A 16,504-nucleotide genomic window follows, 5' to 3' on the forward strand; every position below is an offset into this window, starting at 1 on the left:
ACCTCTTAATTTTTTTCTTTCTAGTCTCTGCGAGACCTGGACAGACAAAATATGCGTGTGTTGATTCTCCATGGTAAAAGTAAAACACAACATTGATAAGAAAAACAATCGTGTTTATCAGTGCATTCAAAGTCGTCTCGGTAAATATTGAAGAATTTATTACTGTAATAACAACAGTCTTGGTGAGTAATCATTTCGTTATTATTGTAATCACAGCTACCTTGGTTGATGATGATTGGGTTGTTATTGTAAACAGAGCTGCCTTGATAGGTGATCACTGAGTCGCAGCTGTCTCGGTGAATGATTTCTGCTCTTGACAAATATTTTGTAACACGCGGAAATCAAGAAAACCCTAAAATACATTTCTAGCAAAGAATTTCATATTTGACACTTCATTATAACGACATACATTATTACACATATTACACATCAGTACATTTACGAATTTACTGGATAGGAATGTAATACAAGTAACATTTTATATACAAAGTGCCAGTAGATTCTGTCAAAATTTTAATTTTAAAGAGTGTTAACACATTTAGCAATGGTAACCGTGTACGTATAGATACCATAATTAATGTTACAGTCAACTTAACACAGGTCAGTTCACTATGAACACAAAAAACTTAATAATAATGTCTTAACATGTTATATGGAAGTGATGAATAGGCACAAAGGCTATACATGTATCTAACTTACATAGTACTGGACATACAATTAGCAGCAATATCATATTTTCCTGAATATTAAATTACACTTGTTTAATGTAGAAAAACAAAGGATCAATATTGTTTGATATACAAATCAATTTTTAATTTGGAATATCTGATTTTGATTTATGTATAGTTTTTTATACTAAAACATTTGAGACTATCCGTACTAACATAATTATAACGTAGCTGTTTCAATTTGCAGGAACATACAAATTTACAATTCATAAAATATGTGAATTAAAAAATGAGGAAAAGGAATTTATTCACACCCTCCACACGACTCAGTAATAAACAAATCAAAATTGTCTAGTATAGTTATTCAAGAAATGTCATAAAATACAATAACGAGTGATGTTTTTTTTTTTCTTTTTGAGTTTGATTTCTTCAATGTAATTAAACATGAGGACCCATTACGCTTTTTAATTACTCCTTAAAGTTACACAGAATTTTACCTGTTTCAACCACTAAAATATTGTCAATAAAATGTTAATATTTCTTATTGAATGCATTATTTGTAAATTATATTCAACCTCTGCTGCATAAACACTTTTCAATATACAGCATTTCTATGTTTCATCTTGTGTTGTCTTGATCACAAAATCTCATATCATTTTGATATCAATTCATTCCAAATTGTTTAATTCTTATGTCGTCAGGTATGTGAATATATTACTTTTAGCAGTACTGAACAGGGTAAGTAATTAACTACTTACCTACAATACATCAGTAGCAATTATTCCACGAACACTACACAAAAGTTGACTTTTTGTGATTAGAAAGTTATAAAAAACTTTGTTGTAAAACAAATTAGAGAATTATGAACATTTTGGAATTACTCAGAAAATTAATACAATCAGAACTGATTTAAGGTTATAATATACCAGTACTGCTCGTTATGATTATACAGGGTGTTCGGAAAGTCGCTGTGCAATTTTGTAATCATATGTCTATTCAGTCTGTTTCAAGCCAGCAACTGAAAACGGTGTTTAGAAACAAAATAAGAAGGATCCAGGCCTATATTGATGCCAACGGGAGTCACTTTCAACATTGTTTATAATTGTCATTCATATTTACCTCCTGTATTCTATATTGAAACATGTCTGTTAATAAATATATAAGTGCACAGCGACTTTCCGAACACCCTGTATCTTCGTAACTTCTGTTGTCCTCCCTCTCAAAAATCCGTACAATTTATTAGATAACAGTTGTTTCTAACTGAGACACTAAACTAAGGAACTATATCCAGGCTATTAAATAAAGTTTAGGTTCACCCACTAATAAACACAAAACTGTTAACAAATAGACACATTCCTTAAAGCTTCAAACGAATAAAAAATTTGCACAATAAAAATGTATGAGAACCAATAATTTCTGTCAAAACGCTTCAATGTCGTTGGATTTTAAGCCCACGTAAAAAGTAAAGTTATGTTATTATATATCACCATGTTGTTTCCATGTTAAACTTCACCAATTTAGTCACAATCGATAGATCTTGCTGTGTTTATAGGTACTCACCTGTATGTTTCTAATAAGCTTTCCAACTATTTCTCTATTGATTGAATAATTAAACGCTCTCTTTTTTTCTCAAATCTTGTAAGGTTCTTTTCAAGTTTGTGAATTATATCTCATGTAGTAGTTTGTATTTCAGTAATATACAACTGTAAAGGTAATTTTTACATAATTTCCTGACCAATGAGGGAAGTCATAGTTTACTAGTTCAGTTGTTTAAATGATGATGTTTCAACAAGTTTATAAGGAGTTTGATTTGTTAGTTACAAAGCGATACGGTTTATCTCAGGATAGAAAATGGCGTACATTAATATAAGTAAGTATATGAAATAATACCACAGAAGGTGTTGTGTTTTAATTGTCTTTAAAATCATATAGAATTAAAATCATATAGAATAAAATTATCATATAGAATACCGACATGTTCGTATTAGTACTAAATAAGTAGGAACCGATACTTCACTATTCTATAAGCCTGTCATATAACGCTTTCTTTAGAAACCAACTAAAAATTAAGAATGAATAACAACAAGATATAAGTGGAGTGCAGTTAGCGGGGTTTACGTTCCTAACACTAAAGTTTATTTTTGAATTTCGCGCAAAGCTACACGAGATCTATCTGCGATGAACGTCTCTAAGTAAGCAGTATAAGACTAGAGGGAAGGCAGCTAGTTATAACCATCCACAGCCAAACTTTAGAGCTACTCTTTTACCAATGAAATTTGTGATTTACCGTCACGTTATAACGTCCTCAATGTTAAATAGGCGAGTATGTTTAGTTCGACGGTAAAACAAAGGTAAATAAACGCAATACATTCTGTTGTTCTTTGTTGTAAAAGGATAGAATTTTCTCTGGGTCGCTTGTTTAAATTCCAATTATAAACTGATAAGAGAGACAAGAAATATTTATTGTCAGTATAAGGGAAGACATGCTTGGTGTCTACCTTTAGAATTGGTATTGACTACAACAGTGATGACGAGAAAACGTTTCGACCTTCTTCGGTCATCCTCAGGTTCACAAAGAAAATGAAAGTTAAATGACCGATAGCTAAAAACGTGTTTAAAGGGGGTTGTGCAATTGAGTGTAAGAATGTAGAGGGCGTGCTTAGATGTTGGATTATATTTATTAATATAGGTATAAAGGTGTTCCTTTGTATTGTTTTATTTTGGGCTTGAGTTGTTGTATAAGTAAGGCTTCTTTATTTCTGCGTTTGTTTATTTTGTTTCTTTATTTAGTGTTTGGGTGTCTTCTATGGTTATGTTGTATTTATTTGAATTGCAGTGTTCGAAAACAGGTGAAGGTGACATTTTGAGTTTTGTGAATCTAGTTTCCATTTTTCTACATATTTCTATAATACAGAAGTCGTGGCAATTATCACATTGTATTTTATAAATAATGTTGGTGTGGCGTTTGTCAGTGTAGTTTTTACATAGTATAGACCTCAGTTTTGTGCCTGGTTTATGAATAAATTTGGTATTAACTGGAATGTCATATTTTGTTACTAGTTTTTGCCAAATGTTGGTTATTTGTTTGCTGATGTCAGGAATATATGGTTTACAGCAGTACATGGTTTCGTGATTTTTTAATTTGTGAGATATATTTACTTTTGTTAGTTGATTTTGCTTTTTGTCTGGGTTTGTACATATAATATTTTTTTACGGTTTGTAGAGGAAACTTATTGATGTTGATGAAGTATTGTTTTATTTTATCTAATTCGTCGTTAATTTTATCTGGTGAGCATAGTTTTATGGCTGTGTTTATTTGGTTTCTTAGTATGTTGAGTTTTTGTTTTGTTTCATGTGTTGAGTCCCAAGGAATGTATAGTCCAGTATGGGTGATTTTTCGGTGGATTTCTGTTTGAAATTGTGTATCAGTTCTCGTACTTTTGAGGTTAAGAAATGATATTTGATTGCTTTCTTCCTGTTCACGTGTGAAGTTAATGTTGGGATGTATAGAATTAATGTGATTGAAAGAATTAAGTGTGTTCTGTAGATGTGAATCCCGCAACCGTGTCATCTACATATCTGTATCAGTATAGTGGTGGATGTAATGCTGTGTTAACTGCTTGTGTTTCAACTTGTGTCATAAAAATATTGGCTAGAACTGGTGATACCATTTTACCCAACGATATCAATTATATCTGCTTGATGTTAACTGTCAAAGGATGAGACTAAGTAAAAATGGAGTTTATAATCCATTTCCCAGATCCCAGCTATGATTGTGGTTACGTACATGCCTCACAAAGTTTGCCCTTTCTATAGTGGGTAACACTGAGGAAATTTCATCAACTTGAGCAATAACTCCTTTATTCCATTCCTACTATTAAGGTACAACCACTATGACCAATGTAATATAACGAACAGAGATATTGTATATTGAATTAACTCATTACAAAATGGTACAGATAATATTGTCTTTTGTTTCTAAATAATGCCAACAATATTAATATTGCCTGGTTTACTAGCAGTAATTAACGGTAGGTATTAAAGCAAACATATAAATTGGCCTTTCGCGTATTTCTTCTGTTATTCGAGAGATTACGTTATTGAGTTGTTTATTGTACGTCAGTTATGTCCTTAATTTCTCCATTTTGCTCATTTTAAATCAAGTTTAGAGTTTAATAGGTCTACTTTCTTATCTATTTAATGTCAAATAACGTATCCATTAAATCTACTCAAATTTTAATATTTAAAATCATTCGTATACCTACCCTGGACCTACTAGGGAACATTTCTCGCTTCTATGTTAGAGCCACCAGAATACACTGTATCAGTTCTGTTTTCAGGTGAATCATATGTTACTGTTTTATCAGATTAAAGTCTGGTGAGCTAACTGACCAGTAGTTTCTCTTGATAACCTTTTCTCTCAGGAAGTTTATGACTGTTCAGGAATAATGGAAGCGCATGCATAACATTAGAAAAAATATTAGACGAATTACACATATGGATGGTAATCGGAGAACCACATTCCGACATCTTATGACAAGCGCAAAGTCTTGCCTACCAAATAAGTGCCAGTTTCGTGCCCAATACTGACTATTGTCCCAAACAAGCCTCTCTTATTGTCATGTGATTATCTTTTATCTGAGAAATTGTGATTGAATCTAGCAATAGCATTCATCCAACGTGTACATTCAACAGATTAGCACCAGACTTAAGAGTGCTGAAAAATCTCAGCAGACAAAAACAGGAGATGTAAGTACTTAATGTTAAAACATATTAACATGTTAAAAATCAGTTAGTTGAATGTTAAATATCTTGTTACGATTTTCGAGATAATTTTGCAACAATGATTGTTTACAATATCAACGAAGTCACTGAACATAAAGTTACGCGGGTAACTGACATCCTTTAGGAAAAAGAATTTGATAAACTACATCCCATTCCTCTGATGGTCTCCATTTTCTCATGATACAACCATTTATGAAAAAAGTAACAATTTGGAACTTTCTCCAGTTCATCTTTTGGTGGTGCTTGTTTGAATAGTTAAGAGATGTGCAGATCCTTTTCTTGATCACAGATCAGTTTCTTTCTAGCAAACAGAACTTCAATCGGATCCATTACGTTCATCATTGTCACGCACAAGTGAATTTTCAGTAGGACAATTCTGATTTTAAAAAAAATGCCTCTGATCATCAGATGTCATTTCATTCGAATCAAAGAACACTAGATTCATACTTATTCCACATACTGTTTTACCAGAACATCTTACAAATACTAACAGTTCTTCACAACTTATATAAACATCGCTAAAGAGTATTAGAGAAAAAAAATAGAAGGGACTTATGCCCTCTGGTGGCTATACATTTTAAAAAACAATAATCAACATTAGGCAACTAAACAATTTATAGTTAAGCATATAACAAATGGAAATGTGCTATTTGTAATATTATTATTATCTACTTATTTATATTTATTATTAGTTTTATACATTTCGTAAACTTTGTTTCACCGATAGTTAAGGCTCATGAAAGCATGTTATTTTGATATTAGGTTTATACATAGCATAGATTATATTGATATGAACAGCTGCATGCCGCCACTGATATTCTCTGGAATCCTTCTATTTTGTTACAAGCGATTCACAATAATAACTTAATTACTTTATATTTGTCAAAAAATATTACCTTAATCTATTTTGAATAACCGCAAAGCTACAGCAGAGTTATTTTCACTAGCCTTCTCTATTTTAACACTGATAGATGAGAAGGAAGGAAGCTCATCAAAACAACAAACTGCCATCTGTTGGGTTATTCTTATACCAACGACTAGAACGGAAAATGCAAGCTCTATCAGGCCTAATTTGGAGGAAACCAGTTATCCATGATATCTTTTTGTTTAGTAATACCTTAAATGTTTTCATTGAACTTGCTATTCTCTCAAATAATAAAATGCTGTTAATGTAGGATATAATGAATGAAATTTTAAATAATTACTTCTTAATCTGTTTCTTAATATTTTAGAAATTAAACTATGTATAATCCGGTATCTTTCTGTTTATTGCTTGTTCATGTTAAACACTTACACACGTACATTGAGACTAATGTTGAATATTATATGTTACTTAAAGATTTATTACATAATTGTATTGAAAAAAGTCGGTCAAAACACTAAATATTACAGAAGTTTTTGCAACAGTTACTGACTAACAAAAAAAATGGTTGTTAAAGAACATAATCTCCATTTCAGCTGTATTTGTATGTGGCTGTCTTCGTCACTTTCTCAAGGACGATGTTGAATGAGAAATAGTTCTTTTACGTCTAGAAATATCTGAAAAATATCTGATTCTTTTATTTGTTACCTTGAATGACCAGTGACGTTATAACTTCTACACTGTGATAGGCTTAACGTTATCGTTTTATTTATATCATGGTATACATACTATATCAGATTTCTTCAAGAGTTCCACCTGGTAAGTTCTCTCCACTGTAAGAAAGAAGGTCACTTATCTTGTAAGTAAATACAAACTGTTATTCACTTTGTTTTACGTCGTTTCTTTTCTTCCAATCAGTCAAGTTTGTGCTTCAGTAATCTATATTGAATTTCTTCCCTGTTTTATTGCTATATTGTTATACTGCATAATGTGAATTGCTTCAGAAGGTCTTTGTCTCGCGTTTAAAAATAAAGAATATAGAGTACCATTAACTTATTAATATAAAACTGAATAATACACTTTTACTAATAACTAACAAGGTAGTTTTTACTAATAATCACCGAACTGTTTATCTGGTCTTTTACTAATAAACAACAAACTGTATAAATAACCTTTTACTAATGCTACGTATTATAATTTCCTTCCGACGAGTCAAAAACATACTTGTTATCAATAAATGTACCTCCGAACTGGCATGGCCAGGTGTTAAGGCGTTCGTCTCGTAATCGAAGGGTCGCGGGTTCGAATCTCTGTCGCACCAAACAAGTTCACCACTTCAGCCGTGGGTGCGTTATAATGTGACGATCAATCCCACTATTCGTTGGAAAAAGAGTAAGCAAAGAGTTCATTGTGGGTTGTGATGACTAGCTGCCTTCCCTCTAGTCTTACACTGTTAAGTTAGGACGGCTAGCGCAGATAGCCCTCGTGTAGCTTTGAGCGAAATTCGAAAACAAACAACCAAAACCAAAAAGGTGTACCTCCGCAGGGTTCTCTATATTGTCCAGTTTCGAATGTAAATAAAACTAAAATTAAGAGTACCAAATATTTTTATTTCTAAATAAATAACGTATTTCTAACAAAGCATACCCTATTTTTAAATCTAGTGCAGTGTTTGTTCTTCATGGTGATTATAGACGTCCTTCTAAAGAAAGTGTTAGAAAAAGAAAATTTTATAAACAAAATCAGATTTAAATCAGCAACACCCTGACCTCTTTCTAAAAGTCAACATTCTCACAGGGAAAGGTTAGATTACAAGGTGATCAAACAACTTCCAGGATATTAAGTTCTTATTTTTAACCACTCTCAGGCCTGGCATGGCCGAGCGCGTAAGGCGTGCGACTCGTAATCCGAGGGTCACGGGTTCGCGCCCGCGTCGCGCTAAACATGCTCGCCCTCCCAGCCGTGGGGCGTTATAATGTGACGGTCAATCCCACTATTCGTTGGTAAAAGAGTAACCCAAGAGTTGGCGGCGGGTGGTGATGACTAGCTGCCTTCCCTCTAGTCTTACACTGCTAAATTAGGGACGGCTAGCGCAGATAGCCCTCGAGTAGCTTTGTGCGAAATTCCAAAAACAAACAAACAAACATAACCACTCTTGTGTTACGGCATAGGTTACAAGGTTAAATCAACTGGTAGCGATAAGAAAATGACGTTAACTGGACTCGATTTATTCCGTAACAATAAAAGTAAAAGTACAATAAAAGTAAAATGTACAGTTATGAATAAGACGTAATAAATGCTACAACTGAAACAGTAAACGTAAAGAACTTAATCACTGAAAAACTGTCGCTAAGTACACAACAGCCAACCTGTACTCTGTCTACCACAGGTTTTGAAAGCCGATTTCTTGCATTTTGTGACTGCAGACATTCCGCTGTGTCGCTTCGGGGCATATAAATATTAAACTCCTTTATAAACTAATCTTGAATTCAGTTACAGGCTTCTGTTTAAATTTTGTCACAGCAACTGTATCCGTGTAACATTTTTTTGTTTTATTAAATATTCTTATTTTATACATTTGTTAAAATGATCTATCGATTCATTTCTGGTTCTCAAATATTGAATTATGAACTGTCCTTACTAATGATATCATATAACAACAGTTTAAACTAGCCTACGTTCTGTCTACATAAAGTGCATGTTATAGCAAATTAAATAATTAACAACTAAAGAATATATAAATATTACCGACAGAACAAAGGTGAGTAAAAGTTGATAAACCTGAGATAAAAATACAAGTATATTCTGGATTTCCTACACGATTCAACTATTTTCATTCTCATAAAAAAAAACTTGTAAGTGTGACATTATTACGATTACTTTATTTGTTTTCGTTTTGTTACATGTATGCATACTACCTGTTCCAAAAACCTACTGCAGGATTACAAACAATTTATTATTGACGCCGGGTATTCTGGATATAACATTTGTTTATTCATTTTTATGAGTAAAAGAGCACAATGCGCTGTATTCAGCACGAGGATCGAACAAAAAAATTGGCGGTATAGGTTATCCAGTTTATTCCTGAGTTCCTAGGAGATATATCTAAGCCTAATTACTGATATTTTACTTTAACTTGTTATTATAAACATAATATTAGCTATACCTCTTAATTTTTTTCTTTCTAGACTCTGCGAGACCGGGACAGACAAAATATGCGTGTGTTCATCCTCCATGGTAAAAGTAAAACACAACATTGATAAGAAAAACAATCGTGTTTATCAGTGCATTCAAAATCGTCTCGGTAAATATTGAAGAATTTATTACTGTAATAACAACAGTCTTGGTGAGTAATCATTTCGTTATTATTGTAATCACAGCTACCTTGGTTGATGATGATTGGGTTGTTATTGTAAACAGAGCTGCCTTGATAGGTGATCACTGAGTCGCAGCTGTCTCGGTGAATGATTTCTGCTCTTTACAAATATTTTGTAACACGCGGAAATCAAGAAAAACCCTAAAATACATTTCTAGCAAAGAATTTCATATTTGACACTTCATTATAACGACATACATTATTACACATATTACACATCAGTACATTTACGAATTTACTGGATAGGAATGTAATACAAGTAACATTTTATATATAAAGTGCCAGTAGATTCTGTCAAAATTTTAATTTTAAAGAGTGTTAACACATTTAGCAATGGTAACCGTGTACGTATAGATACCATAATTAGTGTTACAGTCAACTTAACACAGGTCAGTTCACTATGAACACAAAAAACTTAATAATAATGTCTTAACATGTTATATGGAAGTGATGAATAGACACAAAGGCTATACATGTATCTAACTTACAAAGTACTGGACATACAATTAGCAGCAACATCATATTTTCCTGAATATTAAATTACATTTATTTGATGTAGAAAACAAAGGATCAATATTGCTTGATATACAAATCAATTTTAATTTGGAATATCTGATTTTGATTTATGTATAGTTTTTTTATACTAAAACATTTGAGACTATCCGTACTAACATAATTATAACGTAGCTGTTTCAATTTGCAGGAACATACAAATTTACAAATCATAAAACATGTGAATTAAAAAATGAGAAAAAGGAATTTATTCACACCCTCCACATGACTCAGTAGTAAACAAATCAACGTTGTCCAGTATAGTGATTCAAGAAATGTCATAAAATACAATAACGAGTGATATGTTTTTTTTTCTTTTTGAGTTTGATTTCTTCAATAAAATTAAACATAAGGACCCATTACGCTTTTCATTTACTTCTTAAAGATACTCAGAATTTTACCTGTTTCAACCACTAAAATATTGTCAATAAAATGTTAACATTTCTTATTGAATGTATTATTTGTAAATTATATTCAACCTCTGCTGCATAAACACTTTTCAATATACAGCATTTCTATGTTTCGGCTTGTGTTGTCTTGATCACAAAATATCATATCATTTTGATATCAATTCATTCCAAATTGTTTAATTCTTATGTCGTCAGGTATGTGAATATATTACTTTTAGCAGTAATGAACAGGGTAAGTAATTAACTACTTACCTACAATACATCAGTAGCAATTATACCACGAACACTACACAAAAGTTGGCTTTTTTGTGATTAGAAATTTATAAAAAACTTTGTTGTAAAACAAATTAGAGAATTATGAACATTTTGGAATTACTCAGAAAATTAATATAATCAGAAGTGATTTAAGGTTATAATATACCAGTACTGCTCGTTATGATTATACAGGGTGTTCGGAAAGTCGCTGTGCAATTTTGTAATCATATGTATATTCAGTCTGTTTCAAGCCAGCAACTGAAAACGGTCTTTAGAAACAAAATAAGAAGGATCCAGGCCTATATTGATGCCAACGGGAGTCACTTTCAACATTGTTTATAATTGTCATTCATATTTACCTCCTGTATTCTATATTGAAACATGTCTGTTAATAAATATATAAGTGCACAGCGACTTTCCGAACACCCTGTATCTTCGTAACTTCTGTTGTCCTCCCTCTCAAAAATCCGTACAATTTATTAGATAACAGTTGTTTCTAACCGAGACACTAAACTAAGGAACTATATCTAGGCTATTAAATAAAGTTTAGGTTCACCCACTAATAAACACAAAACTGTTAACAAATAGACACATTCCTTAAGGCTTCAAACGAATTTGCACAATAAAAATGTATGAGAACCATAAATTTCTGTCAAAACGCTTCAATGTCGTTGGATTTTAAGCCCACGTAAAATGTAAAGTTATGTTATTATATATCACCATGTTGTTTCCATGTTAAACTTCACCAATTTAGTCACAATCGATAGATCTAGCTGTATTTATAGGTACTCACCTGTATGTTTATAATAAGCTTTCCAGCTATTTCTCTATTGATTGAATAATTAAACGCTCTCGTATTTTCTCAAGTCTCGTAAGGTTCTGTTCAAGTTTGTGAATTATATCTCATGTAGTAGTTTGTATTTCAGTGATATACAACGGTAAAGGTAATTTTTACATAACTTTCTGACCAATGAGGGAAGTCATAGTTTACTAGTTCAGTTGTTTAAATGATGATGTTTCAACAAGTTTATAAGGAGTTTGATTTGTTAGTTACAAAGCGATACTGTTTATCTCAGGATAGAAAATAGCGTACATTAATATAAGTACAGGAAATCATACCATAGAAGGTGTTGTGTTTTAATTGTCTTTAAAATCATATTAAATTATCATATAGAAAACCGACATGTTCGTATAAGTACTAATTAAAAAGGAACCGATACTTCACTATTCTATCAGCCTGTCATCTAACGCTTTCTTTAGAAACCAACTAAAAATTAAGAATGAATAACAACAAGATATAAATGGAGTGCAGTTAGCGGGGTTTACGTTCCTAACACTAAAGTTTATTTTTGAATTTCGCGAAAAGCTACACGAGATCTATCTGTGATGAACGTCTCTAAGTAAGCAGTATAAGACTAGAGGGAAGGCAGCAAGTTATAACCACCTGCAGCCAAACTTTAGAGCTACTCTTTTACCAATGAAAAGTGTGATTTACCGTCACGTTATAACGTCCTCAATGTTAAATAGGCGAGTATGTTTCGTGCGACAGTAAAACAAAAGTAAATAAACGCAATACATTCTATTGTTCTTTGTTGTAAAAGGATAGAATTTTCTCTGGATCTCTAGTTTAAACTCCAATTATGAACAGAGACAAGAAATGTTTATTGTCAGTATAAGGGAAGACATGCTTGGTGACTTCCTTTAGAATTGGTATTGACTACAACAGTGATGAAGAGAAACGTTTCGACCTTCTTCGGTCATCCTCAGGTTCACAAAGAAAATGAAAGTTAAATGACCGATAGCTAAAAACGTGTTTAAAGGGGGTTGTGCAATTGAGTGTAGGAATGTAGAGGGCGTGCTTAGATGTTTGATTATATTTATTAATATTGGTATAAAGATGTTTCTTTGTATTGATTTATTTTGGGCTTGAATTGTTGTATAAGTAAGGCTTCTTTATTTCTGCGTTTGTTTATTTTGTTTCTTTATTTAGTGTTTGGGTGTTTTCTATGGTTATGTTGTATTTATTTGAATTGCAATGTTCGAAAACAGGTGAAGGTGATATTTTGAGTTTTGTGAATCTAGTTTCCATTTTTCTACTTGTTTTTTTAATATAGAAGTCGTGGCAATTATAACCTTGTATTTTATAAATAATGTTGGTGTGGTGTTTGTCAGTGTAGTTTTTACATAGTATAGACCTCAGTTTTGTGCCTGGTTTTTGAAGAAAATTTGGCATAAACTGGAATGTCATATTTCGTTATAAGTTTTTGCCAAATGTTGGTTATTTTTCGGCTCATGTCAGGGATATACAGTATGCAGCAGTATATGGTTTTGTGATGTTTTAAATCATGGGATATATTTACTTTTGTTGGTTGATTTTGCTTTCTGTCTAGGTGTGTGCGTATAATGTTTTCTATGGTTTGTGGGGGAAACTTATTGATGTTGATGAAGTATTGTTTTATTTTGTCTAATTCGTTGTTAATTTTATCTGGTGAGCATAGTTTTATGGCTGTGTTTATTTGGTTTCTCAGTTTGTTGAGTTTTTGTTTTGTTTCATGTGTTGAGTCCCAAGGAATGTATAGTCCAGTGTGGGTGATTTTTTTCGATGGGTTTCTGTTTTAAATTGTGTATCAGTTCTCGTACTTTTGAGGTTAACAAATGATATTTGATTGCTTTCTTCCTGTTCACATGTGAAGTTAATGTTGGGATGTATAGAATTAATGTGATTGAAAAAATTAAGTGTGTGTTCTGTAGATGTGAATCCCACAACCTTGTCGTCTACATATCTGTACCAGTATAGTGGTGGATGTTATGCTGTGTTAATTGCATGTGTTTCAATTTGTGTCATAAAAATATTGGCTAGAACTGGTAATACCACCTTATCCAACGATATCAGTTATGTCTGCTTGATGTTAACTGCTACAGGATGAGACTAATTAAAATTGGAGTTTATAATCCATTTCCCAGATCCCAGCTATGATTGTGGCTACGTACATGCCTCACAAAGTTTGCCCTTTCTATAGTGGGTAACATTGAGGAAATTTCATCAACTTGAGCAATAACTCCTTTATTCCATTCCTACTATTAAGGTACAACCACTATGACCAATGTAATATAACGAACAGAGATATTGTATATTGAATTAACTCATTACAAAATGGTACAGATAATATTGTCTTTTGTTTCTAAATAATGCCAACAATATTAATATTGCCTGGTTTACTAGCAGTAATTAACGGTAGGTATTAAAGCAAACATATAAATTGGCCTTTCGCGTATTTCTTCTGTTATTCGAGAGATTACGTTATTGAGTTGTTTATTGTACGTCAGTTATGTCCTTAATTTCTCCATTTTGCTCATTTTAAATCAAGTTTAGAGTTTAATAGGTCTACTTTCTTATCTATTTAATGTCAAATAACGTATCCATTAAATCTACTCAAATTTTAATATTTAAAATCATTCGTATACCTACCCTGGACCTACTAGGGTAACATTTCTCGCTTCTATGTTAGAGCCACCAGAATACACTGTATCAGTTCTGTTTTCAGGTGAATCATATGTTACTGTTTTATCAGATTAAAGTCTGGTGAGCTAACTGACCAGTAGTTTCTCTTGATAACCTTTTCTCTCAGGAAGTTTATGACTGTTCAGGAATAATGGAAGCGCATGCATAACATTAGAAAAAATATTAGACGAATTACACATATGGATGGTAATCGGAGAACCACATTCCGACATCTTATGACAAGCGCAAAGTCTTGCCTACCAAATAAGTGCCAGTTTCGTGCCCAATACTGACTATTGTCCCAAACAAGCCTCTCTTATTGTCATGTGATTATCTTTTATCTGAGAAATTGTGATTGAATCTAGCAATAGCATTCATCCAACGTGTACATTCAACAGATTAGCACCAGACTTAAGAGTGCTGAAAAATCTCAGCAGACAAAAACAGGAGATGTAAGTACTTAATGTTAAAACATATTAACATGTTAAAAATCAGTTAGTTGAATGTTAAATATCTTGTTACGATTTTCGAGATAATTTTGCAACAATGATTGTTTACAATATCAACGAAGTCACTGAACATAAAGTTACGCGGGTAACTGACATCCTTTAGGAAAAAGAATTTGATAAACTACATCCCATTCCTCTGATGGTCTCCATTTTCTCATGATACAACCATTTATGAAAAAAGTAACAATTTGGAACTTTCTCCAGTTCATCTTTTGGTGGTGCTTGTTTGAACAGTTAAGAGATGTGCAGATCCTTTTCTTGATCACAGATCAGTTTCTTTCTAGCAAACAGAACTTCAATCGGATCCATTACGTTCATCATTGTCACGCACAAGTGAATTTTCAGTAGGACAATTCTGATTTAAAAAAAATGCCTCTGATCATCAGATGTCATTTCATTCGAATCAAAGAACACTAGATTCATACTTATTCCACATACTGTTTTACCAGAACATCTTACAAATACTACCAGTTCTTCACAACTTATATAAACATCGCTAAAGAGTATTAGAGAAAAAAATAGAAGGGACTTATACCCTCTGGTGGCCATACGTTTTAAAAACAATAATCAACATTAGGCAACTAAACAATTTATAAAGTTTTAAGGTTACTTTCCTGTTAAGCGTATAACAAATTGAAATGTGCTATTTTTAATATTATTATTAGCTACTTATTTATATTTATTATTAGTTTTATACATTTCGTAAATTTTGTTTCACCGATAGTTAAGGCTCATGAAAGCATGTTATTTTGATATTAGGTTTATACATAGCATAGATTATATTGATATGAACTGCTGCATGCCGCCACTGATATTCTCTGGAATCCTTCTATTTTGTTACAAGCGATTCACAATAATAACTTAATTACTTTATATTTGTCAAAAAATATTACCTTAATCTATTTTGAATAACCGCAAAGCTGCAGCAGAGTTATTTTCACTAGCCTTCTCTATTTTAACACTGATAGATGAGAAGGAAGGAAGCTCATCAAAACAACAAACTGCCATCTGTTGGGTTATTCTTATACCAACGACTAGAACGGAAAATGCAAGCTCTATCAGGCCTAATTTGGAGGAAACCAGTTATCCATGATATCTTTTTGTTTAGTAATACCTTAAATGTTTTCATTGAACTTGCTATTCTCTCAAATAATAAAATGCTGTTAATGTAGGATATAATGAATGAAATTTTAAATAATTACTTCTTAATCTGTTTCTTAATATTTTAGAAATTAAACTATCTTTAATCCGATATCTTTCTGTTTATTGCTTGTTCATGTTAAACACTTACACACGTACATTGAGACTAATGTTGAATATTATATGTTACTTAAAGATTTATTACATAATTGTATTGAAAAAAGTCGGTCAAAACACTAAATATTACAGAAGTTTTTGCAACAGTTACTGACTAACGAAAAAAATGGTTGTTAAAGAACATAATCTCCATTTCAGCTGTATTTGTATGTGGCTGTCTTCGTCACTTTCTCAAGGACGATGTTGAATGAGAAATAGTTCTTTTACGTCTAGAAATGTCTGAAGGATATCTGCTTTTTTTATTTGTTACCTTGAATGACCAGTGACG

The 16,504-nt window shown here is 32.1% G+C and overlaps 1 long non-coding RNA gene across 1 annotated transcript; it reads left to right on the forward strand.

Annotated features, from left to right (window-relative positions):
• Positions 1-31: 31 nt before the first annotated feature.
• LOC143256183 (uncharacterized) lies at positions 32-16,086 on the forward strand. Its single transcript, XR_013031204.1, has 3 exons — positions 32-182; positions 9,504-9,661; positions 15,888-16,086. It is a non-coding gene; the product is annotated as an uncharacterized LOC143256183 (long non-coding RNA).
• The last annotated feature ends 418 nt before the right edge of the window (positions 16,087-16,504 follow it).

Source organism: Tachypleus tridentatus, chromosome 7, assembly GCF_004210375.1.
Source record: "Tachypleus tridentatus isolate NWPU-2018 chromosome 7, ASM421037v1, whole genome shotgun sequence".
NCBI classification, from domain to species: domain Eukaryota; kingdom Metazoa; phylum Arthropoda; class Merostomata; order Xiphosura; family Limulidae; genus Tachypleus; species Tachypleus tridentatus.